This window comes from Balaenoptera musculus, chromosome 3 (genome assembly GCF_009873245.2).
Source record: "Balaenoptera musculus isolate JJ_BM4_2016_0621 chromosome 3, mBalMus1.pri.v3, whole genome shotgun sequence".
Lineage (NCBI taxonomy): Eukaryota > Metazoa > Chordata > Mammalia > Artiodactyla > Balaenopteridae > Balaenoptera > Balaenoptera musculus.
The window spans coordinates 132595368-132620553 of NC_045787.1; the positions used below are offsets into that span (position 1 = coordinate 132595368).

Below are 25186 nucleotides of genomic sequence, written 5' to 3' on the forward strand. Positions count from 1 at the left end.
AAAAAAAAAAGAGGTGGGTTTTGATGGGCTATATTTGGGCCTTACCTGTAAATACTCTGTGAGATTGTGCAAGCTGCCCCCTCTGTCTTTGTTTTTTTCCTTTTTTTTATAAGTGGATTGGAATAGGTGCTAAGTCCTCTGTCAGTTAGAAAGAAAATGCAATAGTGATAGGCATTGGAGGAAATGAGAGCTAGGACAAGTAAACTTTGATGGAGAACAAAGACTCGCTACTTAGGGGTTTCAAGCTGAGTAAAAGAGCCATTTGCCATGGGATTCATAGAAGAGATCCAGGCCCACAGGGAGACTGCACGGTGTAGCGACAATGTGAGTTTAAGAGTCAGATTGTCCTGGATTCAAATCCAGACACAGAGCTCTTCTTGATCTTTGATCTTAGGCAAGTGCTTTAATCTCTCTGAATCTCAGTTTCTGCATCTACTAAATGAAGGTACTAATCTTTATCCTTTTGACTGTGTGTGTGTGTGTGTGTGTGTGTATGTGTGTGTGTATTTTAAATTGGATAATAGTTACAGACATTGTCATTTACAGAAGTGCCTGCAACAGGCTTTTGCCTTGGAATGTGTGCAAGTGACAAAACTGGGGGAGAGGGAATTGAAATAGAGGGAAATAAAAGGGGACCAGAGATAAATTTAGAAACCTAGATTGTGAAGGTTTAAAGGAATGCTAGAGATGATCTAATCAAACCCTCATTTTGCAGAGGAGAAAATTAAGGTGTAGAATTGATTTCTCCGTGGAGGTGGTGGCAGGAAACCCATGTGGTTTATTTTCTAGACTTACCATAACGCTTTGGCTAACTTCACAACTTGACCCTAGCCTGGTGTCAGTTAGATGAAGTGGAATTTTCCTTGCACATCCCATTAGGACCACTCAACATGGGGGATTTCAAATGCTGTAACCAGCAGGGGAACAGAAACAAGCTCTCCAGGAGACTTGCCACTGGAAGACTGAACTCTTCAACTCTTTAAATTTTACAAGTTCAAGCAAAAGCCATGTTGTTGATCAGCTTAGCCCTGTCCTGGAGCTGTTCGTTGCTTTTTTTTTTTTGTTCGTTGCTTTTGACTCTGCTTCTTTCTAAGCTCAGGCACCAACTTCCCTGGAAAGTATGTACTGCCCACCACGGGATTTTCTGTATATTAATTTCACCCATGAGAAGTTTCCTCCCTTGTCCTGTGTTGTAGGCTAGAGACTTACTACTATCTGACAACTGTATGGTTTTCTGTCCCTTTCAAAGGAGAAGAAATATCCCTGCCACACTGATTTGCCCCAGTTTCTTTCAAGGTTTTTAGCACTGTTTGTGTGGCATTACCTTGCTTCTCTGCTTAATTTCAGAGAAAAAGATTTCTTTTCAGAAAGCTAAAAATTAAGAGCGTAGAATCCCTCCTTTCAAACTTCAATCTTTTGGTCTGTAGAAGGATTTCAGCAATGTCTTGGGTGGTTTTACTGGCTGAGAAAAAAAAAAAAAAAAGAAAGGAAGAAAAATCAAGATCCACCTTGAATTTTCTCTTGCTCCTTGACCTGAGTCTCTATAAAAAGTCTTTTCTCCCTGCACTCCACATCCCTCCCTGACTTTGCAAAGGGGTGCTCTCTGCCCTGGAGATCTTGCGACAGGAAAAAACATTAAGCTGTCCAAGGGAAGGCTGTTTTCACAAGAGGATTTTTACTCCACGCTCATTCAAAAACTAATGAACCTCTTGTGAGCAAATCTCTTAGGAACCATATAGCCTAATTTTCTAAGATGTTGGATGGTGATTAGAGGAGTGAGAGGGCCCTGGGATGCTATGAAGACTGACTTTGGATTTGTCTTTCCTTCCGTATCTCTTAGCATCAGGGTTAGCTTTACCCTGGAAGGAACAATTTCTAACAAGCTCCTTCAACCCAAGGCATAGAAAACACAGAAGAAATATTGATGCATTCTTGTGCTTTCCAACACAAATGTATTTCATAGAGTCCTTGCTGCTATAAAGAAATTCTTTGAAAGCAAAATGTAAGAGAGCATTGTTTGTAGAAAAGTCCTTTCTTCCCTTGGCTAAGGGCTCCTTGTTCTTTTGCTATCCCCACTGCCTCTCTGCCCTGCTTTGTTTATATGATAAAGTCAATATTGTACTCCGCTTACTGACATTCACTAAGGTAGGGAAGATGCAGTCATGGCCCCAAAGGCCTGGAACTCAGTCTGGCGTCATAAGTTCAGGCTTTGGTTTTGCTAATGACTTCTCAGTCTTCAGTCTCATCCAATCATATCTGAGAAGAAGATTTTACATGTCATAATGCACGTGAGACATTTGACACAGGTCCAGGCAACAGAGTAAGCACCCAGTAAATTCTAGCTGTAGTTGGCATGAAAGTTTGTTCCCCATAATGCTTTCTTCCTTAATAGGGGTGTGTGGTGGGTGGACTCCCTTAAGAGCATGAGAGACACGGCTGCTGAAAGGGGGGCAGGGGACAGGAAGAACTGCTCAATATTTGTTAAAGACAGATACTGGCTAGTTCTTTTCCTGAGGGCTGCCTCTATAGCTGTGGGTCAGTGTGTGATAAAACTAGAAACGTGGTAGCCTTTAAGACAGATTTGGGCTCCCGGTTCTATTCTACTGATCTTAGTTGTGTAATATTGTGTAAGTTACTTAAAAATATCTCACTTCTAGGTTTAGTAGAGTGACCCAAGTTTTCTGTGCTCTTTCCCATCTTCTACATTTGATGCTGGGAGAACTAGACTAGAGCAGTGGAAATGACTCCATTCTCTGTGTGAAACCAGCCCTGAAGAAGCAATTAAGGCAGCCTGAAGGTTGTTGGCAGAAGCCTAATAAACCTTATGGGAGTGTTATTTGGGGCTGCTAACCTTCCTCACAATTGGACTCTTCTATTCACAGGTTAGCACCAATAATAAGCTCCATTGAAGAGAATGGCTCTAATTGGTTCCTAGTTGTTGCTTTGGGTTAAAAGTTGACCATCTATTCTGAGAATGATCTGTTTGAGTCTGTGTCTACAGTTTGCCCAAATGAACTGATAAGTAAGTGAAAGATTCACTCCACATCCTGATTGTTGAGTCTGTGGAAAGCCTGCCCAAGCAGTCTGGCTGGATTTCATCTATGAACCCAGAGAGTATTTTGGCACCATGTGGGTGCTGACTTTGTATGCAGGTGTGTGCATGTGTGCATGTATGTGTGTTAGAATGTGTTTTAGAGAGAGTTTAAAACCATGATGCAGACAAATGAGGACACTTAGAAAAATAAACCAGCCAAAGGCCCAAGTAGACATCTGCTTGCTTGACTGATCTCTCCTGCATTAGTGTAACTTAAAAAGCATAATGAAAACTCTTTGGCTTAATGAACATAACCTGTGATAAATTCTAATGCTTTAGGAGGCAAATAAAATAATGAGAAGAGGATTCAGCCTGAAGACTGAGGATATTCCATATCTTCTCTTCTGGGAATTATTATTAGAAGGATATTTATGTAAGTCAGGTGTTATGGTTCTGCTCAAGGGCCATTGTTTAACTTTTTTCTTGACTTATATACTCTTTGAATTAGTCCTTTATATGCTTTTATTGTGGTAAAAAATATGTATATTATGTAACATTTACAATTTTTAAATGCACGGTTGATTGGTATTAAGTACATTCACATTGTTGTGCAACCATCACCATCATCCATCGCCAGAACTTTTTCATCTTCCCAAACTGAAACTTGGTACCCATTCAATCCTTCATTTGTAAGAGACAGCAAATTACATATTTTGAAACCATCCATACCTTATTCACATGAGGAGTTATTGCAGAAATAGCACATCATTTATATTTTCTTGTTCATTTACTCAGTTATTCAACAGGTAGTGACTGAGTACTGATGGTGAGCCAGTACTATGCTGGGGATGATGTTGAATAAATCATATGAAATCTGGCCCTCAGATCTTATCGTCTGTTTTCTTCTTATTGTGGGAGGCAGAATAACGGCCCCCCAAAGATGTCCATGTCCTAATCCCTGGAACCTGTGACTGTGTTACCCTGCATGGCAGAATGGGGCTTTGTGGCTTCATTAAGTTAAGGATCTTGACATGGGAGGATTATCTTGGATTATTTGGGTGGCCCCAATGTCATTACAAGCATTCTTATAAGGGAAAGAGGGAGGCAGGAGAGTCAGAAAAAGAGATGATACAACAGAACAGAGTGATGGGAAGGGGACATGAGCCAGGGAATGTGGGCAGCCTCTAGAAGCTGGAAAAGGCAAGGATTGGATGCTCCCCTAGGGTCTCCAGAAGGAACACAGCCTTCTTGACACCTTGACTTTAGCCTGTAAGACTCATTTTGGATTTCTGATCTCTAGAACTGTAAGATATTAAATCTGGGTAGTTTTAAGCCATTAAGTTTGTGGTAATTTGTTATAGCAGCAATAGAAAACTAACACACTTGTCTTTTTGCTTAGTCAGTTTTAAGTTAAGGGGTTTCTTTACTGTGAGTTTTGCCTGGTTGGTTCAGGAAAGTGTGAAGTTTTTTCAGAACACAGAATTGTGTTTGCTCTAGAAGCCCTGCCTGCCTCATGTCATCAGGCCTGTGCTGGGACTTAAACAGACTGTAACTTGTATTTAACTCATCATAATTAATCCATCATATTTCGTTCATTAATTCATCATGATTTAAACCATCATAATTCATTCATTAATTCTCACCCCCTGGCACCATGCTGGGTATACTTAATGCCTAGCACTCAATCTAGGAGACCTCCTATACTTGGCTTGGGTCCTTTCTGAAACAGGGCAACTTTTAGACATGATGGTCATTCTATTACTTAGTAAATTTGCATATGTGTAACCACTTCGTCTATAGTAAAAATGGTCACTACCAAATGCTGGTGGTGTAGTCACATGTGCTCATTACTAAACTATAAGATATGTGATTTTTCTGAGACTTGGAGAAAAGGCATAAATGTTCCACACAGGAATCTTTCTTACATTAAAAAGAAAATCTTTGACAATTCTGAACTCTCAATGTTTACCTCCTCTGGTGCTTGTTAGAAACAGTAATCCTTATCCTTTTTGCTGGATAATTCTCTCTTGAGAATGAACAATGATATTTTTCACTCTGTGCCCTCCCTCTCCAATCTGCCTGGCAGAGAGGTCAGGACTAAGTGGGTAAAGGAGTAAATAGCTACTGGTCTTCGGAAGAAAAACACTTGAGCATGAGAATGGGCACTCCATGTTCTCTGTCTTCTTGATGTAAGACCAGGGAAGAACTGATTCTCTCATTATTCTAGATCTTCATAAAAGTGAATCTCTTAAAAACATTTCTGAGGCTAGTTGAACATGTCTCTTTTGTGTTAAAAATAAAATCTAGGGAATAGAAAGTTGAACCTCTTTAAAATGGCTTATAAAGCCCTCCATGACCTGACTGACCCTTTTCCCTACCTGTCCAGCCTTATCTCTCATCATTTTACCTCCTAATATTTCAACCACTCTGAACGTTTTTAGTTCCTCTAACGTTCTGTCTCTCTAGCGTCTTAGCGGTACCTGACTCAGCCTGAACCATGTTTTCTTCTTCCCCATGTTCCCTCCACCTTGGCCTTGCTGACTCCTACACAACCTTCAGCTTAGAGGCTGCATCCCTGGGTTAGCTTTCCCTGATCCCACACTGTTCTGAAACACAGCTCTTAGGCATTGTGTTACTGATGCCCATTTACGTGTCTTTCTCCCCTAATAGACTGTGAGCTCCAAGAAGGCATGCATGTTGCATGGGGGCCTGTGTCTTTTTTATTCACTGTCTCCCCCACTCTGCCTGGCAGTTTCTTCTAACAGGCTGGCACTCTGCCCACAGGCCAGATCTACCTCAGGCAGCCTTTTATGTGCCACCATTTGTTTTAATTGCACAGTTGTACATGACCGAGCAAACGATGGACGGGTACCTGTAATCAAACAGTCCGGAGATTTTAAGCACTTTCGTTCACTCCTGGAGCAGTCACTGAGCCTTGGCAATAGGCAATTTAAATTCTGGACAACGAGTTTTCAAGCTGCTTCAATGGCTACATTTTGAGAATAGCGGAAAAACTCCAACACTTTGATAATTAGACTGAATCAGTTTTCATAATTCTACTTTATGCACCAGGATAGTTAGCAAGCTTCATTATCAGCAGCCTGATGAGAAAGCTTTTAGCTTCTAATATAGATCTTGTAATTTCGATTTGCAACCAAACTATGGCCACTCTGAACAGCAATGTTTCTTAGACAAGATGACAGTATAGTTTCATTACAAATAATTTCAAAGTAGGTGCAGAACAAAGCATACAATTAGCATCTTGTCTATGTGTGTTCGATCCAGAGAAAGGACAGCTGACTGCCACAGTTGAAAGCAGCCACCAAAAACCCCTGTAACCCAGAGAAGCCTGGGTTTGCTGAACCTGTAAATTTATATCTTTTCTTTTGCTCTGTATGTCTGGAACAGAGCCAGAATCTAAAAGACTCTTACTAATTAAGGGGAATGTATCTTTAAGAAATTCCCAGAAAAGACATTTGACTTATTATCTGACAAAGCATCCTGGGCTTCCCCTTTTGTAACACTCATGAATTACTCCTTCATTGTCTCTCTTAACCCACAGTAGCCTGAATGCTCCATCAGGGCAGAGATCATTTCTGTCTTTACTACTGAATCCCCAGCACACAAAGTAGACGCTTCATAAATATTCCTTGGATGGATAGATGAATGACGTGGATGAATAAACTTCCATAGTGCTGTACTGGTATATGTGCATTTTTTTTTTTTAACATTTTTGAGGTTGTTTGTTTTTTTTTTTTAGAAATTCACGTTCTTTTATTTATTTCTTTATTTATTTATGACTGTGTTGAGTCTTCGTTTCTGTGCGAGGGCTTTCTCTAGTTATGGCAAGTGGGGACCACTGTTCATCGCGGTGCGCGGGCCTCTCACCATCGCGGCCTCTCTTGCTGCGGAGCACAGGCTCCAGACGCGCAGGCTCAGTAATTGTGGCTCACGGGCCCAGTTGCTCCGTGGCACGTGGGATCTTCCCAGACCAGGGCTCGAACCCGTGTCCCCTGCATTGGCAGGCAGATTCTCAACCACTGCGCCACCAGGGAAGCCCTATATGTGCATTTTTATCTTTGGCAGCTCTACCTAACTGTTCTGAGTTAGAACTCCATAGCTTATTTGGAAAATTGCTTTGTATCCTGTTTCAGTTACTATGGCTACACAATAAACAACCCCCAAACTTATGACTTTACCCCTCAACAACATCTAACTTGCTCACAAATCTGCAGTCTGAACAGGGCTTGTTGGAAAAAGCTCATTTCTTCTCTACTTGGTGTGGGCTGGGGCAGCTTGGAGGCTGGAGAGGGGATTCATCTGAAAGCTGCTCCTAGCCTAGGCTAGGAGTCTTAAACAGCTGAGGGCTGGTCAACCAGTGCTCATCAGATACTTTTCTCTAGCTCTTTGTGGTCTCTCTATATAACCTCTTCAGCATGGTGCCTTCAGGGTAATTGGACTTTGTATATGACGGCTCAGAGCTCCAGAAGTGCATGTTCTAAGGACAGAAGAAAAGCCAAGTAGACAGTGTATTGCTTTTTATGACCTGGCCACATGAGTCTCATGGTGTCATGTCTACTGCATTCTATCCCTTTGAAGAAGTCACCAAGGCCAGCCTATCTATAATCAAGGGGAGGTTGAGTTAGATTCCACATTTCCTGGGAGAAGTGTCAACGAACTTGCAAACATGTTTCAAAACCATCACTCACCCAGTCACTTTTCTGGAAGTTTTGCGACATCAATAAAGTCCAGACTTAACACTTACTCTGAGTGAGACAGAAACTCCTGCAGAGAAGTAAAACTTGAATATGATCATCACTTCTTACATAAATGGATAAAGATGAGGAGTTTGAATGTGGACCCTTCTCACTCCAATGTAAGGTAAAGGGTTGTAGCTCCTCCAAAGGGTAGAATTTTGGGGTGCATTTCTGTTCTTTGAATGGGTGCAAGTGGGACTTTTATAAAGGGAGAGGGAGAGGAGGTGTAGCAGTCAATTTCAATGTAGACATTAGTAGACACAAGCTTTTCTGTACCCTCATTGCTTCCTTACTCTTTTCCAGCTTGTCCCCTCAGGCCAGGCTTCAAGGAAGGCTGGTTAGTGACTTTCCCCTGGTCCTCCAGTTGCCCTTTCCAGACCTTTTCTTCCCCCACATCTCCCACAATTGTGCAAAATATCATTTCTATAATAAACTTAATAAATTTTATATTCCATAATACTGATAGTGGTTCTGTTACCTAATTGAATTCTGACTGGTAGAGAAGAAACCAACATCATATTATTTTATAAAAAATTCTTTTTTTTTAAAATGGTATAATTCAGTTTGCCTATTTTTTAAAATTTATTTTATTTATTTATGTTTGGCTGCGTTGGGTCATTGTTGCTGTGTGTGGGCTTTCTCTAGTTGTTGCGAGTGGGGGCTACTCTTCATTGCAGTGCGCGGGCTTCTCATTGCGGTGGGTTCTCTCATTGCAGAGCACGGGCTCTAGGCACGCAGGCTTCAGTAGTTGTGGTGCAAGGGCTCAGTAGTTGTGGTTCATGGGCTCTAGAGCGCGGGCTCAGTAGTTGTGGCACACGGGCTTAGTTGCTTCGCGGCATGTGGGATCTTCCCGGACCAGGGATCGAACCTGTGTCCCCTGCATTGTCAGGCGGGTTCTTAACCACTGTGCCACCAGGGAAGTCCCCCAAAATTCTTTTTGACTAAATATAGCTTGAATAGTTTATTATTTGCAATATGAAGCCTCAACTTCATATAGATGGCAGCTATAAACCATGTATATGGGACCATTTAAAATCTAATGGTGCTCCCCAGAGCACTTTGCATTGACCTCTATTTAAAGCATCACCCAAAGATGGATAGAGTACTGGTTAATAATATGCAGTACAACATATATTTTTTTTCTGCTAGACCAAGGGTTGGCAAACTTTTTCTGAATGAGACCAGGTGGTAAACATTCTAGGCTTTGAGAGTCCCTATTGCAAAGACTCAAATGTGCTGATAAGGTGCAAAAACAGCCACAGATAATACATGATTGAATGGGAGTGGCTGTATCCCAATGAAACTTTATTTACAAACACAGACTATGGGCAGGATTTGGCCTGTGGGTCTTAGTTTGCCAATCAGTGCTCAGAAGCTAGTTGACATTCTGTAAATGGTCTGATAAAGGAAAAATGCTATATAATGGAAATGATTTTCTGGAGGACCAGAGGGGATGAAACAAGCAAATGTGTAAAAGAAACAAGAAGTGACTTGCCTCAAGTATCGCCTATGCAACAGGAACAATATCAGAGAACCAAGGGGAGGAAAGAGAGGAAAAGGTTAATGTTAAAGAAATTGAGATTAAAGTAAATTTATTTTCCCTGTGTGCTGATAGGAAATGTGTTGTGGGAAGTATATTTGTTTCATGAAGTGGGGCGCAAGCAATGCCGTGTTTTTACGTATCCTAAAAATATTAAGCCTCGCTCAGGCCCCCACTTGTCAAGGTTGACTAGGCAGACAGTACCAGTCATTTGTGTGTATATGTGGGTTTGGAGGTAGCAGCGGCTCCCTTTCCGAGCCTGGTCGGAGAGTCATGGCTTATGCAGTCCAGGAAAAAGGCGAAGGTTTCTGACCCTCAATTCAAAGTGGTCACCATGGTGCCAAGCCCTACTATGGGACTGTGGCTGAGGTTCCCAAGGTCACAGCACTGGGGACTCAGACCAGTGCCTCAGAGACCGTGAGTGTGAGGAGGGCCAGTTCTTCCTCATCCCCCAGCCACAGGCCTGAGGAATCTCACCTCAGATTACCCTCAAATGCACCAAAACGTCAAGTGACGTTTCCTCTTCACTCTGGAACAACCTAATTAGTTGCAAACTAGTTGCCCCTAGAATGTTTTGCCCAAATCCCCTCTGGCCAACTGGCTGAGTATTTACGGCCCTACTAGAAAAAGTCTGTCTCTCCTGAAGGCCTGACCCTGGGTAGAGCCTTCAGAACTGACAAATATGATTTGGGTTGTAATTAGGGTCCTCCCACCCCCATCCCTTTTAGACAGCTTTCCTTTTTGGCCCTGGAAGAAAGGCCTTCTGGGAAGGAGTAAATACCATTCATTCCTTCCTGATAGATAAGAAGAAATAGACACAGAGAAATATCTCAGTAGATTATCATTCTACAGTAAATTCTCAATAAATTATCATGCTGCATATGTGAAATACCTTTTGCTGTTAAAAGAAACTCATGAGAATCAAATGAAATAGTGTGTGGGAAATTTTGCTTTCTTGTTTTTCTTCATTATTTGTAGGGCATGGAGGTGAAAAGTACATTTCCTGGATGGGGGTGAGGTTCACAGTTAAAACTAGGAGAGAGCAAAAGGGTTTGCAGGATGAGAGGAGTTACAGAAGAAATACTTCTCTCTTGCAGATCTGTGAGTTTTTTTTTTCCCCTCTCTGAACTCTAAATATGGTGTGTGTCTTCTGAGTTCCTGAAAATGGGCCAGCTGTTTGCAGAGTATTTAAAGAACTCAAGGGAATATTTCTAAGTTATGATGATCTCCAAAAGGGAGGCAGGGAAGAGTAAGGAGCTGCTGAGTTTACATCACGGGTGCATGATTCACTGACCCTTTTTCTTAAAATACCTGATAAGGTAGAGCCTAGAAGAGCTGAGAATACATGACTGGACGAGACCCTGCTGCAATCTGCACATTCTTCAAATGTGGGGGTGAAGAATAGGATTTTGTTTAAGAACGTTGGTATTAGAGGAAGTTTTCCTTGTAGCTCTTCTCTTTATTAACTGTGTGGACTTTGTGCCAGGGACTCCCTAAGCCTCAGGCTCCCTGTCTTTAAAATGGTAATAGCAGCATCTACCTCATAGGACTGAGGATAGTGTAGAGTAGTGGTTAAGAGTATGGATGCCAAGTTGGACTCTCCAGGCTCCATCAATTATTAGCTGTAGGTGAGCTTGGGCAAGTCCTTTACCTTTCCAGGCCCACTTTCCCCATATGGAGAATGGAGATACCAGGACCTATCGCTTAGTGTTGTTGTAATATTGGGTTCGCCAGAAAGTTTGCTCAGGTTTTTCTGTAAGATGTTATGGAAAAACCTGAACAAACTTTTTGGCCAACCCAATACTTTAGTAAGTTAAGAGAAGTAAACTATTTAGGGTGGTGCCTGTCACCTATTAGAGCTCAGGAAATGTTAGTTCTTCATGATGTTATTAGAAACAGGAAAGAAACTGGGAGAGCCAATGTCAAAAAGCCTATGTGAGCCTCTAGTAGATACCCAGCATCATGGTGGATCCAAAGGAGATGCAAGGTGTAGGACTATCTTACATGCATAAGTTCTTTGCCCAGAAAGGTTCTTTGGACAGATATCTATACTTCACTTATAGACTGATGCTCAGAATCCAATCATTAATGAATAAATTCATTAGCCTAAGACAGTGTATTCTGGTTTCTACTGCTACATGGAAACTACCCCTAAAATTAGTGACTTAAAATAATAGCAACCATTTATTATTTTTCCTGATCCTTTGGGTTGACTGGGCAGTTTTGCTTCACATGGTGTTGGGAGAGGCTACAGTCATCTGGAGGACTCAATTGGGTGGGACTTCCAAGATGGCTCACTCACCTGGCACACAGTCAGTGTTGGCTGGGAGCTGAGCTGGGGATGCCAAACAGAGCACCTCACTTCTCCTCCATATATCCTTTCCATGTGGCTTTGGCTGCTCATAGCATGTGTCTGGGTTCCCAGCAGTAGGAAGTAGAAGTTGCTAGTTCTCTTAAGAATTGGGCTCAGAAGTTGCAGAATGTCACTTCTGCAGCCTTCTATTACTCAAGCCAATCACAGGGCCAGACCAGATTTAAATGGAGGAGAAATAAATTCCATCTCTTGTTATGAGAAGCAGTTATCAGGGACAGGAAGGGGCAGTCTTTGTAGAGTAGCTATCTGTAATTTATTGCTGTGTAACAAATTATCTCAAAACATAGCAGGTTAAAACAATGAACATCTGGGAATTCCCTGGTGGTCCAGTGGTTAGTTCTCGGCGCTTTCACTGCCATGGCCGGGTTCAACCCCTGGTTGGAGAACTAAGATCCCGCAAGCTTCGCGGTGCGGCCAAAAATAAAAATAAAAAAATAAAACAATGAACATTTATTATCCCACGATTTCTGAGAGTCAGGGATCTAGGAATGGCTGAGCTGAGTGGTTCTGATTTCAGAGTCTCTTATGATGTTGCAGTTGAGCTGCAGTTTCTGAAGGCGCTGGAGTATCCACTTCTAAGCTCGCTCATGTAGCTCTTGGCAGGAGGCTTCAGTTTCTTGCCACAGAGTTCTCTCCATAAGGCTGCTCATCATATGGTTTCCCCCAGTATGAGTGATCTAAGAAAAGATAGACAGCAGGATAGGGAAAGGGAGAAGGACGGGGAGAAGCAAAGTGAGAAAGAGAGGGGGCGGGTTCAGGGGAGAGAATCTCAAGGCATGAACTGCGATCCTTTTATAACCTAATATTGGAAGTGACATACTGTCACTTCTGCTATATGCTATTGGTCATACAGACCAAACCTGGTACAGTGTGGGAGGGGCCTACAAAAATGGTGTAGCTTGGAGATTTCCAGGGGTCACTTTAGAGGCTGCTTACCCCAGTAGTTCATAGTGGTGCTGTGCATGAGAAGTTTCTCACGAGCTTGTTAAGTATGCAGATTTCTTGGCTAAGATTCCATTGTGAACCACACTTTGGGAAACCTTGACCCTATACCAAGGCTTTAATATTGTTGACTCTGTGATGTCCAAAGGGCAGTTAATTGTCTGCTGTAAGCACACATTTACACTTCAGTGTGAATAGATGTGGGTTTCTCTTCTGCCTCCCAGAGGTTTTAATGCTTACTAAACATGCAGACCACAGACTTTTAGGTTATTTGGAGCAGATGCCACTGACAGATACATGGTTTTTTGGTTTGGGGTTCTTCAGTGAACTCTGCTTATTTTTTATTTTTCCTGAGCTTCAGATCCCTGCTATTGATTGACATACACGTTCTTTGAAGGTGTCTATATCAGTGGCTACTTACCTGTAGATACTCAACACATGCGTATGTACAATGATGATGTCACTACCACTGGATTTCATGAGCATCCCCAGTAAGACACTAAGTTCCTAATCTTCTAGTTTGACTCTTATCACCATGAGGAAGCCCTCCAAATGTATTTGGATTTATCACCCCTCCTTCCCTCCCTTCTTCCTTCTTTCCCTCCCTCCGTTCCTGTCAACAGAATGTCTGTATAGGTGTCACCTTTTGGGCTGTCTCTTAGCTCACAATGATTCTCCCTTCTCTTTTGCTTCCTTTGCAGTGTCCCCACTAGTTGAATTTGAACCACATAGCCCTGACCATCTAAACTTAGCAAGATGGGTCACTGTGGACGCCTGATTCAAGTCAGGCAATCTGATTCCTCCCCTGGAATTTGGAATTGGGACCAAAGCAGAGACAACAAGGGATTCTTTTTACGTGGCTGGACTCTTGCCCTATAGGTACAAAAACTGTGGTGGAACTGAGTCCCTTCACCACCACCCTGCCCTTTTGTTGTGTAGGCTGATAACAGAAAAGTCAGTCTTAGTGATTAAAGAGCAAAGCAGATGTAGGGGCGAATGGGTGATGAAATGTGGGAGAGAGTGACCTTTGGATTCCAGATGGCTTTCCATTTCTTATATCTGTCTCTTCCTGAGTCTTGGCTTGGATTCCATGAGCTTCCCATGTATGCTTTTAATATGCACCCCGTCTCCCCACCCTTTTAAATTTAAGCTAGCTCCTATAGATTTCTGTTACTTCATTGTTAACAAAATCCATCTATGTAGGCACTGTGCCTATACCTATAACCTGGTGAGTTCGGACACTGAAAGAGAAGATTCTTGCTGAAGGCCACCTGTAGAACAAAAGTTGCATGGATATAAGGTGGTGGGAACACCCAGTAGGGATTTCTAACTCCACCTGGGAGTACTGGCAAAAGTTTCACAGCAGGTGAAATTTGAGCTGGGCTTTGAAGGATGATAGGAGTTTACTGGGAATGACAAGGGTTTAAGTCCGATGTGGCCAAGCTGGTATGTAAAGGAATAAGGGAGAGCACAGAAACTGGAGATGTCATTTGATGCCAGAAAAGTCAAGGGTTTCTTATGCCATGCTAAAATTAACAAGGCATATTTTCAAAAGAGAAATGAAGATAATCTAAAGCATAATTTGGAAACAATTGTTCTGGAATATCTCCTCATTATGGATTCATTTGCTATGTACTGTAATAGAGCTGGTCCTTTTAAATGCATTTGGAATTCAAATGACTCTCACATATACCTTCTATAAGGTTTGGCCTGTATTTTAGAGGAAGCTATTGGAAAGCATCTGTAATCTTTCATTCTGATGTAATATATTTCTGTGGCATGGCAGAGGCATTAAAAAAGAAGACTTTCACACATCACGTTGGCTTAGGCCGACGTTAATTAGAAACAAAAGCAATTTGTGTTTAATTTAATGGTAGTGGGAGATTCATTATAATGTTCTTTGGTCAGACACAGTGCAATGAAGGTAGATTTCTGTGTTATTTTTCTCTCTCTTTCTATTTTCTTTGTCTTTCAAAGCTATGGTTTAATGTATTTCCTGGGAATTCCGACTCTATTCTTTTCATTTTCTCTCCCATTTGATTTTTTTCTACGTTGTCACTATTAAATTCAAAATTCAATTCTTTTCTACTTCTAAGCTTACGTTTGTTTGTTTCTGCATCCTGTAACTACACATTTCTAATCTTCTTTATGGTGGGCAAAGTCAACTGTGGATTATTCAGGGGTTAGTAGACGGGTTACTAGGTCACCTTCTTCGTCCTGTTTATGATTTTATAACCTTTCACTAACACATTCATTGATAATTACCCAGGGATGAAGGAGGAAAAAGAACTCGAACAATTAAAATTTGGTGATTTTGGGGCAAATTTGATGAAAGGTTGATTGGGGAAGGATTTGAAACTCCTGGCTAAAAGCAAGAACTTTGATTGTCAGTAGAGCTGATATTCCTGGACATACTGACTTTCCTGGATTAGAATAATAGGTTGTGGAGGGAAAGGCTAACAGTATTCTGAGACTAACCCAGTTTTTTATAATACCTGTTTTTTGGAGGTAACTATAAGAGTTCAGGGCCCTCAGGCTCCTTTCTGAAGTTTTAGCAAGCTGGATGAAAAGGTTTTCTTTTAAGAAGATAGGTCCTCTAGCCTACTCCTTCATGGGATAATTTGCTTCTCATGTGGGAGAGCAGAACAGCCAGAAGCCCCACTCACTTTATTGAAAGGTGGATGTAGATGGTGCGGCTTTCAGGCCCACGGATGTGCATTCTGGTCCTTGCTTTGCTGTAATCTAGCTAGGTGATAACAACAGAAGCAGTACAAATAATAAACATATCCTTATGGTTTATTGCAATATTGTTTTATGCCAGACATTTCTTATACTTCGTTCTTGCAAAAACCTTATGAAATAGGAAAGATTAATATCTCTACTTCATATACAGGGAAACCGAGGGGGAAAGAGAGAGAGAGAGAGAGATTATGCAGTTTGCCCGAGGTTACATGGAAGGAGACTGGCAGGAATCTAACTCCAGAGGCTTTGTTCTTAACTGCTACGTTGTACGTTCTTCCAACACTCAATTGCCTAGTCTCTCTGTTTGTTCTTACAAAAGGGAAATTCATGATTGCTCTGACACCCTCTTCCTATGGGGAGGATCAAATGAGAGTGTGAAAGGGAAAATGTTTTGAAGACTATAAAGCAGCAGAAAAACGCAAACAATTATTAAGATGGACAGGCTGAAAGAGAGAAAGAGAGAAGGAAGGCTCCCTGGAGTGAGAATTAGAGTTCGACCTTCAGCAAAAGGGCTGCCGTCACTTAGTGACAGCCCAAGCTGGGAGCCTGGGTCCCTTCTTCCACAGCTGTCAGAATGGCAGGGGCAAGGGACAGACGCCAGGCCTGGGCATCCAGGCGTGATTGGCAAGGCCCTCTTCACCAGAGGCTCTGGGCAGATTCACTCAGAACTTGACCTTTTGAATGTAAAACACTTGTCAGGTTGCCAACTGCCAAGCAGCCAGGGGGTGGATTCAGCCAGGAGAAGAATATTCCTGTGGCTGTTCCAGGGATGCTCTCTCTCTGGACCCTGTAACCACAGGGTCTCTTTTGAAGAGAAATGGCCTCTACAGAGCTCAGGGTATACTTGGAAATTGGAATCTCTTTAGTATCAGGTTGGTGTTTCTCAAATTTAAAAACCATGCCTCCGTTTTATAAATGTGATACATTCTGTAGTTTGTATTATAAAAATTAGTTATACATATTTTTCATTTTCTAGCTATAGAATTGTGTGGTTTATTTGAGTGTTTTCACCTCAAGTCTGGTAAGTCTCTCTAAGCAAGGTTCAAGGGGAAGGAATGCTTGTTCTCTTGGTAATCATTGATATAAATAGTTTCTAGAAATGTCTCAGTTGACCCATTTGGTTAAGAGATTGGCATAAGAGAGCTTGTGAAAAGCAAAATCATGGATTGTTCTATAAACTTGTTATTGGTGGAAAAGCTTTCCTTTAGGAATAAAAAACCAGAGAAGTCTAACATGAGAAGTTAGTAATTTATGTATTTGCAGTCACTGACTACCTAGAATATGCATTTACATCATGTTGTTTAAATGTTTACAGTTAGGTAGATTGTAAAATTGCTGCAAATTCCTCCCATTCCAGACTGCATTCCCTTTTGCCATGTGACTTTTCTCATCCTTCCATCAAGAGATGATAGAGTCTGTTTCTCTACCTCTTGAATCTGGGCTTGTCCATATGACCTCTTTTGGTCAAAGGAACATTAAGAAATGTGATGCAAGCAGAGGCCTGAAAACTGCTTATGCTTTGGGCTTGCCCTTTCTTGCTGCTAGGAGTCTTTTTGCCACCACTGACAAAATCCAGATCAGCCTCCTGGAAGATGAAAACACATGGTGGAAAAGACAAGGGGCCCAGAGGAGGCCCCTATCCTGACTGTTCTGCCAACCACCAGGCATGTAAGTGAACCACCCTGTCTTAGTCTGTTTGGGCTGCTATAGTGAAATACCAGAGACTGAGTGGCTTATAAACAAACAGACATTTATTTCTCACGTTCCTAAAGGCTGAGAAGTCTAAGATCAAGGTGCCAACAGATTCAGCATCTGGTGAGGGCCTGGTTCATAGATGGCCGTCTTCTGGCTATGTCCTCACATGGTAGAAGGAACAAGGGAGCTCTCTTGTGGTCTTGTGATCTGTAACAAATATACAGTCGATTTTCATCCTGTTCCTGGCACAGAGCTCCTAAGACCCTTGAAATTTCCTAAGTAATGTGAGCACGCTTTTCAACCACACCTGAATTTATGTTATTGAGGTCACTTTTGGATAGCCCTTAAGGTTGGGGGCCGGTTGCCAAGGGAACCATTAAAGCATTAGAGGATTGGAAGTTTCTGCCTCCCCTCCTACCCCTCTACCTCTGGGGAAGGGAGAGAGGCTGGAGACTGAGTTCGATCACCAATCATCAATGATTTAATCAATCATGCCTATGTAACAAAGCCTCCATAAAAATCTAAAAGGATGAGGCTCGGAGATTTTCCAGGTTGGTGAACAAGAATGTACCCACATGCCCAGAGGGCAGTGTACCCCACACTCTATGGAGACAAACTCCTGTGCTTGGGATGCTTCTGGCCTTCACCCTATGTATCTCTTCATCTGGCTCTTCATTCGCATCCTTAATATTCTTTGTAGTAAACCAGTAATGTATCAATAGTAAGAAAACTGTTTTCCTGAGTTCTGTGAGCCACTCTAGCAAATTAATCAAACTTGAGGAGGGGGTCGTGGGAACTTCCGATTTACAGCCATTCTGTCAGAAGTACAGGTAACAACCTGAATTTGAGCTTAGCATCCAAATGAAGTTGGGGGTGGGCAGGGGGCAGTTTTGTGGGACTGAGCCCTTTAACACAGAGGATCTGATGCTTACTCCAGGTAGATGGTATCAGAATCAAAGTAAATTGTAGGGCACCAGTCTGGTGTCACAGAATTGCTTGGTGTGGGGAAAAGCCCCACACATCTGGTGTTAGATGTGAAGGCAAATGAAGTGTAGGTGTGAGAGAAGAGGAGATACTCAGGAGAGTTTTTTCCCTAAAGAGGTTTCTTTTTCTTTCTTTCTTTCTTTTTTTTTGTTATTCAGTGTTTATTAAGTAAATTCAGTCTTACATATTATATACAGATTCAAAAGAAAAAGGATTCCACATACTTATGAAATCAGTGCATTTAGCAAGTAGTACCATGGAGATAACAGCTTGATTAGCAGCTCATTAGTCTTTTGTTAAGTGAAGAGAGGGAGTTGGCCTGTGCTAGTCATTCCACAAACAAAACAGAATTTAGTTGCATCACATAGAGAAGACACATTCTTTTATTTTATTTTTATAAATTTATTTATTTATTTTTGTTTATTTTGGCTGCATTGGGTCTTTGTTGCTGCGCACATGCTTTCTCTGGTTGAGGCGAGCGGGGGCTACTCTTCCTTGCGGTGTGCGGGCTTCTCGTTGTGGTGGCTTCTCTTGTTGTGGAGCACAGGCACACGGGCTTCAGTAGTTGCAGCACGTGGACTCAGTAGTTGTGGCTCACGGTCTCTAGAGCGCAGGCTCAGTAGTTGTGGCGCATGGGCTTAGTTGCTCCATGGCATATGGGATCTTCCTGGACCAGAGCTCGAACCCCTGTCCCCTGCGTTGGCAGGCGGATTCTTAACCATTGCGCCACCAGGGAAGCTCCGAGAAGACACATTCTAAGAATTAAAATATTAAGCCACATTTACTGGAAAAACTCACTATATAGAACACAAATAATTTTTATAGAGCATTGAGGAGGAAGTCCTCACCTGCTTAGAAGAGCCACGTTAGGTTGCATAGGTGCATATCTGTAAAAATATAATTTAGAGGTGAAGCCATTGATTAAGTAGTAAAGAGTCATCTTTAAAAGTTGGTGCCGTCTGCTGTTTGTCTTAAGTGCCATATGCTTACTGTCTGGAGCCCCTGCCCCTCCCCAGAGGTGACGCCTCATGAATGAGCTGCCTCCAGGGGACCCTGAAGAAATGCTTATACCGTCTGCATTTAAAGTCTTAAAAGTCATCTCAGGTAGGGAACTTGCGCTCTTCCCCAAACGTGTCTAAATTATGCCAGGGGATTGGAAACCTCTTGGGTTGTCCCTAAATCTTGGTTGGCTTGACCCTGAAGCTCCCATGAGTCGACGTGACCTTCCCATTCCCAGGCTGTCGGGAGAAGAGCTATATCCACCTCCGGCTCTGCAGCCAAGTCCTGCTTTCACTTTCCATGAGTCCATGCAGTTTCCCACCTGCAGCCAATAGGAAGTCTCCCTCCTGAGCCCTGCTCCTAAATGGACCACATGACAGAGGCATATAGGCCATCTGCCACGCGGAGATTTTTCTGAGATTAGAAAAGTATTTTTCAGCAAATCTGAGTTCTGTGTGGTGTAGGTTTTTTGTTTTTGTTTTTAGGTGGAAACATAGGTAAAAAGTGAGAGGTTTTTGTTTTGTGGCTTTGCTAAGCAGATGAGCTTTGAGGTGCACGTTCAAGAGGTTTCTTTTTGAAGGGCATTAATCCCATTCATGAGGGTCTATGCTCAAGACCTAGTCACCTCTCAAAGACCTCACCCCCAAATACCATCACATTGGGGATTAGGTTTCAACATATGAATTCTGAGGGAGCACAAACCTTCAGTCTATAATACAGCCTAAAACCTCCGGTCCCAGCCAAGCTGCCAGTTGATAACAGAGGTTTGCCAAGCTGGCCTAGACCAGAACAACTGCCCAGTTGATCCACAGGATCATGAGAAATAATATTTACTGTTTTAAGCCACCAAGTTTTGGAGTATTTTATCATGTAGCAAAGATGATACGAACTCAAATTTCAACCCCAATCCTTATGAGAAAGATTGGCAAACTAAGGCCATGGAGCTGGCCCCCCATTTTGTAATTAAAGTTTTATTGGAGCACTGTTAATTTGCAATGCATTTTTTTCCAGCTTCATTGCGATATAATTGATATACAACACATTGTGTAAGTTTAAGGTGTACAATGTGATAATCTGATACATGTATATATTGCAAAATTATTACAGTAGGGTAAGTTCACATCATCTCTATCACCTCATCTAATATACAGAATGGTGACTGTTAACAATATTGTATTATAAACCTGAAAGTTGCTGAGAGAGTAAATCTTAAATTTTTTCACCACACCAAAAAAAAAAAGTAATTATGTTATGTATTTTCTATGGCTGCTTTTGAAAAATAATGGCTGAGTAGTTGTGACAGAGGCCAGATAGTCCTCAAAGACTAAAGTATTTACAATCTGATCCTTTAAGAAAAAGTGTGCTGACCCCTACAATGAATTGTTTGTACTTTTCTAATTGCTGTAAAGGAGGTTTTCTTGATGCTGATTCTTTGTTAGTTGCATGTACTGGGAATATTTGCTCCAAGTTTGTAACTTATTTCACATACTTTAAGGTGTCTTTTGATAACTAATAAGTTCTTAATTTTAAACAGTCAAATTGATAAATCTTTTTTTTTCATAGTCAATGCTTTTTATGTCCTGATTAGAAATCATTCCCTACCTCAAGGTTTAAAAATATCCACTTAATGTTTTCTATTTAAAAATAAAAGTTTTGTTAATTCCATACTCCTAATTTGTCCCTCCTCCTCCTCTGGAATTAACAGATTGTATCTGGGATTAATAGATACAAACAACTATACGTAAAATAGATAAGCAACAAGGATTTACTGTATAGCACAGGGTGTTATATTCATTATCTTGTAATAGCCTATAATGGAATATAATCTGCAAAAAAACCCCACAAACCTGAATCACTGTGCTGTACACCTAAAACTAACATAATACTGTAAACCAACTATACTTCAATAAAAAATAATAAAAATAAAAGTTTTATTTTCATATTTATGCCCTTAATACAATAGAATTGATTTTTGGTTATAATGTGAGGCAGGGATCCAATTTCTTCCTTTTCTACATGGATTGCAATTTTTTTTTACAGCTGTATTTAATGAACAGTTACTCCTTTCCCTACTGCTGTGTCCCCTCTGTCATCTATCAATATTACATAAGTGTGTGGGTTTGTTTCTGAGCAGTCTATCCTATTCTATTCTATCTCTTCTATTCTATTCTATTCTATCCTATCCTATCCTATCCTATCCTATCCTATCCTATCCTATCCTTTTCCATATTTGTAACTCTTTTTCCATGGAGAAACCTGGTTTTCATTATCCTTGATGTATTTAACTATTTGCTCAATTCCCTCTGTATGTAACCAAATTTTTTCTGTGTAGGCCAAAATATAAGAGGGGGAGGAGGAGGGACAAGGAAAGGAAGAAAGAGGAAAGAGGAAGGAGGAAGGAAGAGTGTTGTTTTTTATCTTTATTTTAGAGAACAATCTGCCCTCTCTCACAAACAAGGAAGAAAAGACCCAGAAGGGCAGGGGAGGGGATAAGTGCCCCAGGGGAAACAGACCAGTCCAGTCACTGCCTTTGGGGTGGGGCTAGGTGGCAGGCTGGCAGATGGAGCCAGCTGGCGCGTCCTTCTGTCTCCTAGGTGGTTCCTGGCAGCCTTTTTAAGAAAGACTTTTTTTTTTAAAGAACAGTTTTAGGTTCACAGGAAAATTAAGAGGAACATGGAGATTTAATATACTCCCTGTCCCCACACATGCATAGCCTCTCCCACTGTCAACATCCCCCACCAGGTTGGTACATTTGTTATAACTGATGAACCTTACATTGACATGTCATTATTACCCAAGGTCCGTAGTCTACATTAGGATTTACTCCTGGTGTTGTACATTCTATGTTTCTGGACAGATGAATGTACAGGGATATGAATCTATGGTTAAGAGTATCGTATAGAGTGGTTTCACTGCCCTAAAAATCTGGCAGCCTTTTAAAGCTTAAGCTCCTTGGTTATTTTAGAGGCAATGCTTTTGAGGGCCATGGAGGTGCTGGCTGTGTGTCTAAATGACCCTGTTGAGGGACCATTGTGGGAGTCTGCACACCTCCGCCTCCCACTGCAGGAAGCCTTCTTGGCCCTGGGGTGCCGTGCATGCACAGTAGCACCATTTCTTATTCAGCTCATACTGGCAGCTTTTTGTGTCGAGCACCTTGCTGAATTTTCATGGCATGTTGAAGGACTCCATGGAGTTTGTGATCTTCATACTCCATGTAAAGTGCGGTGTGTGGCTTGGCCTCGCTAGCTTTGAGTATCTCCATAGGCTGTTTGCTTGCAGGTTTATGCAGGTTCCTTCTGGCACACCTGAAATAAGCATACCTTCATATAAACTTGAGGGAGAACTTGCTGAAGAAGCCGTCAGTGGCCCAGTGCTAGCTGTGGTTATTGCCCGAGGGAGAGGCTGGGATCACATTGGGGCAAAAATCTGCTGATCCCAAATGTACTGCCCAGTGTGTAGGGAATTTCCTTTGGATAAACTGTGGAGGAAATTTGTTCCATCTGGGGTCCCAGCATTGCTGCGAAAGTTTTGGGTGGAGGAGGACGCCGCAGGGACACACTGGAGGTTGTGCTGGGCTGCAGTGTTTTGCAGTTAACCTAAGTGAGTCGTAGGATCCCTTTCTGTGTGTAACCTATGGATGCATCAGCTCAGTCTGCAGGGTCCTGTAGTTAGAGAGTGGCTCTACATAAAGCTTTAGCTTCTCATCTTCATGACCCACATTCGTTCATGAATCCTCCATGATTTACTCTAAAGTGTCTCTCTTGCTGGGATCGAAAATGAAAGATTTCTTGAGCAGGTTTTCATATTCCATGCACAAGTCTAAGAGAATATGGTATATTTTGCCCAGTACTCCCTCTCATATCTCCTTGAAGTTCTGCCCATCAAAGGCAGGGATCCACTGACCGGTATAAAGGATGACTCCTAAGCTCCACACAGCAATGGAGGGTCCATCATACTTTTGGCCCTGGGAGTGTTCCCAGGCAGCATAACAGGGGACTGCCACAGAGGGTATCCAGCTTATTGCTAAAGGTGAATTTGATGCAGAAGCCAAGGTCTGCAATCTTGGTGGTCATGTCAGCATCCAGGATAATAAACTTCTGGTGCTGGTACTTTATAGCAGACCCTATCTGGCAGAATTTGACTTGGATCACTTTTTCTTGCAAACTGCCAAGAGCCACTAGGTACTCTCTTCCAGCAGCATATTCCATGACAAGGAGTCTTGTCCTCAGCCTCCATCACTTCAAATAACCTCACTGTATTGGGATGATTCAAAGCCTTCATGGATTTTACTTTGTGGGATAGTCCTGGAGACTGGAGGAATCCTGTTGAGTCTTGTCAATGATATTCACAGCTACCTCCTTCCCAGTCAGGATGTGTCAGGCCAACTTCACCTTGGCAAAGGTACCCTTGCTGTTGGTCTTGAGGAGCTGGTGTTGCCAGCATGGGTCTCGTCCTCAGCAGAGATGTTGGAAAGCCCTGCAGCATGTTAGATTCGCTGCGGGGGTTGAAGGCAAGGTGTCCCAAGATCAGCTTAAACATGGGAAAAGCTGGTGAGATTGGTCCAGGTCACCTCAAAAGAAAATCACTTTTCACACTACCTGATGAACTGATCTTTATAATGGAATCAAAACACAATGGCAGGGGCTTCCCTGGTGGTGCAGTAGTTAAGAATCCGCCTGCCAATGCAGGGAACACGGGTTCGAGCCCTGGTCTACGAAGATCCCACATGCCATGGAGCAGCTAAGCCCGTGCGCCACAACTACTGAGCCTGTGCTCTAGAGTCTGCAAGCCACAACTACTGAAGCCTATGCGCCTACAGCCCATGCTCTGCAACAAGAGAAGCCACCGCAATGAGAAGCCTGCGCACTGCAATGAAGAATAACCCCCACTCGCCGCAACTAGAGAAAGCCTGTGTGCAGCAATGAAGGCCCAATGCAGCCAAAAAAAATAAAACAACCACAATGACAGACTAAAATAAAAATACACTAAGTAAAAAAAGAAATGAGAAAAAAATAAGTAAAAAAGAAAAACATGAGGGAAAGAAAAAAGAGAAAACTATTAAGTAAAAAAAAAAAGAAAAAAAAGGAAAACAGTGAGAAAAATTAAAAAGAGAAAAAAGAGAAAAAAATAAAATGAAAAAGTAAGAAAAAAGAAAACCCCCAAAAAATTAATAACAAATGGAATATACAGACAGCCTACAATGTAAAGGAGAGAACAAGCTAACTTTGGTCAAAGTCCCTCAGGTCACTGAAAACCAGCTTCCCAAGCTAGAAGGACCACAAATCTAGGCCAACCAGGAACTTGTATAGGTTCTTAGAATTCCATAACAATGGCTCCTTATGAGGACATAGCAAGAAAGGGACCTATTATGGTTAGTGATACTCCACAGTGGTTTCCTCATTTTTTTTTTTTTTTTGTCTGATGAACCATTTTAGACTTAAAAAAATTATTGAAAATCCCAAACAGCTTTTCATGTATATGGATATAGCTATCAATATTTACATTATTAAAAATTAAAACCTGTATGATGTTTCAATGGCTTTTTCATTTCTAGTTAGAAAAGTTGTAATAATTTTTGGCTCAATGTATTTTCAAATGTCCAAATATGTGGGGATTTTTAATTTGTCTCTTTATTAACTTCTTTTTTCATTTTATTCATTTTTTAGTTTGTATCTATAAAATAAAAATACTCTCTATAAGAAATATAACTTAAATGCCATTCTAAAAATAATGATTCCTCAATACCATCATCTAGTCAATTAAATGTTAAAATTTAATTGTCTTATGCATTTCGAAAATTTTGGTTTTTCAGATTATCTGCTTGAATTAGGATCCAAAAATCACTTATATTTTGTGATTGGTTCATATGAATTTAAACCTCTTTCAGTCTGTCACTTTCTACTCCATCTCCTTCCTTCCCCCTCTTGTTATTTATTTTTGACGAATTCATGTTGTTAATTTACTACTGTTTGGATTTTCCTGATTGTATTCCTGTGGTGTACATTAACAAGTTCCTCTGTACTTCCTGTAAATTGATAGTTAAAATTGCAAGACTGATGGGATTTAGATGTGATCTTTTTGGTGAGACTCCTTCATGCGTGGTGGTGTGTTCTTTTATC

The 25186-nt window shown here is 41.6% G+C and overlaps 1 pseudogene; it reads right to left on the reverse strand.

Moving 5' to 3' along the window:
• Nucleotides 1-22663: 22663 nt before the first annotated feature.
• On the reverse strand, nt 22664-23606 carry LOC118892549 (annotated as a pseudogene).
• Between the last annotated feature and the right edge of the window lie 1580 nt (nt 23607-25186).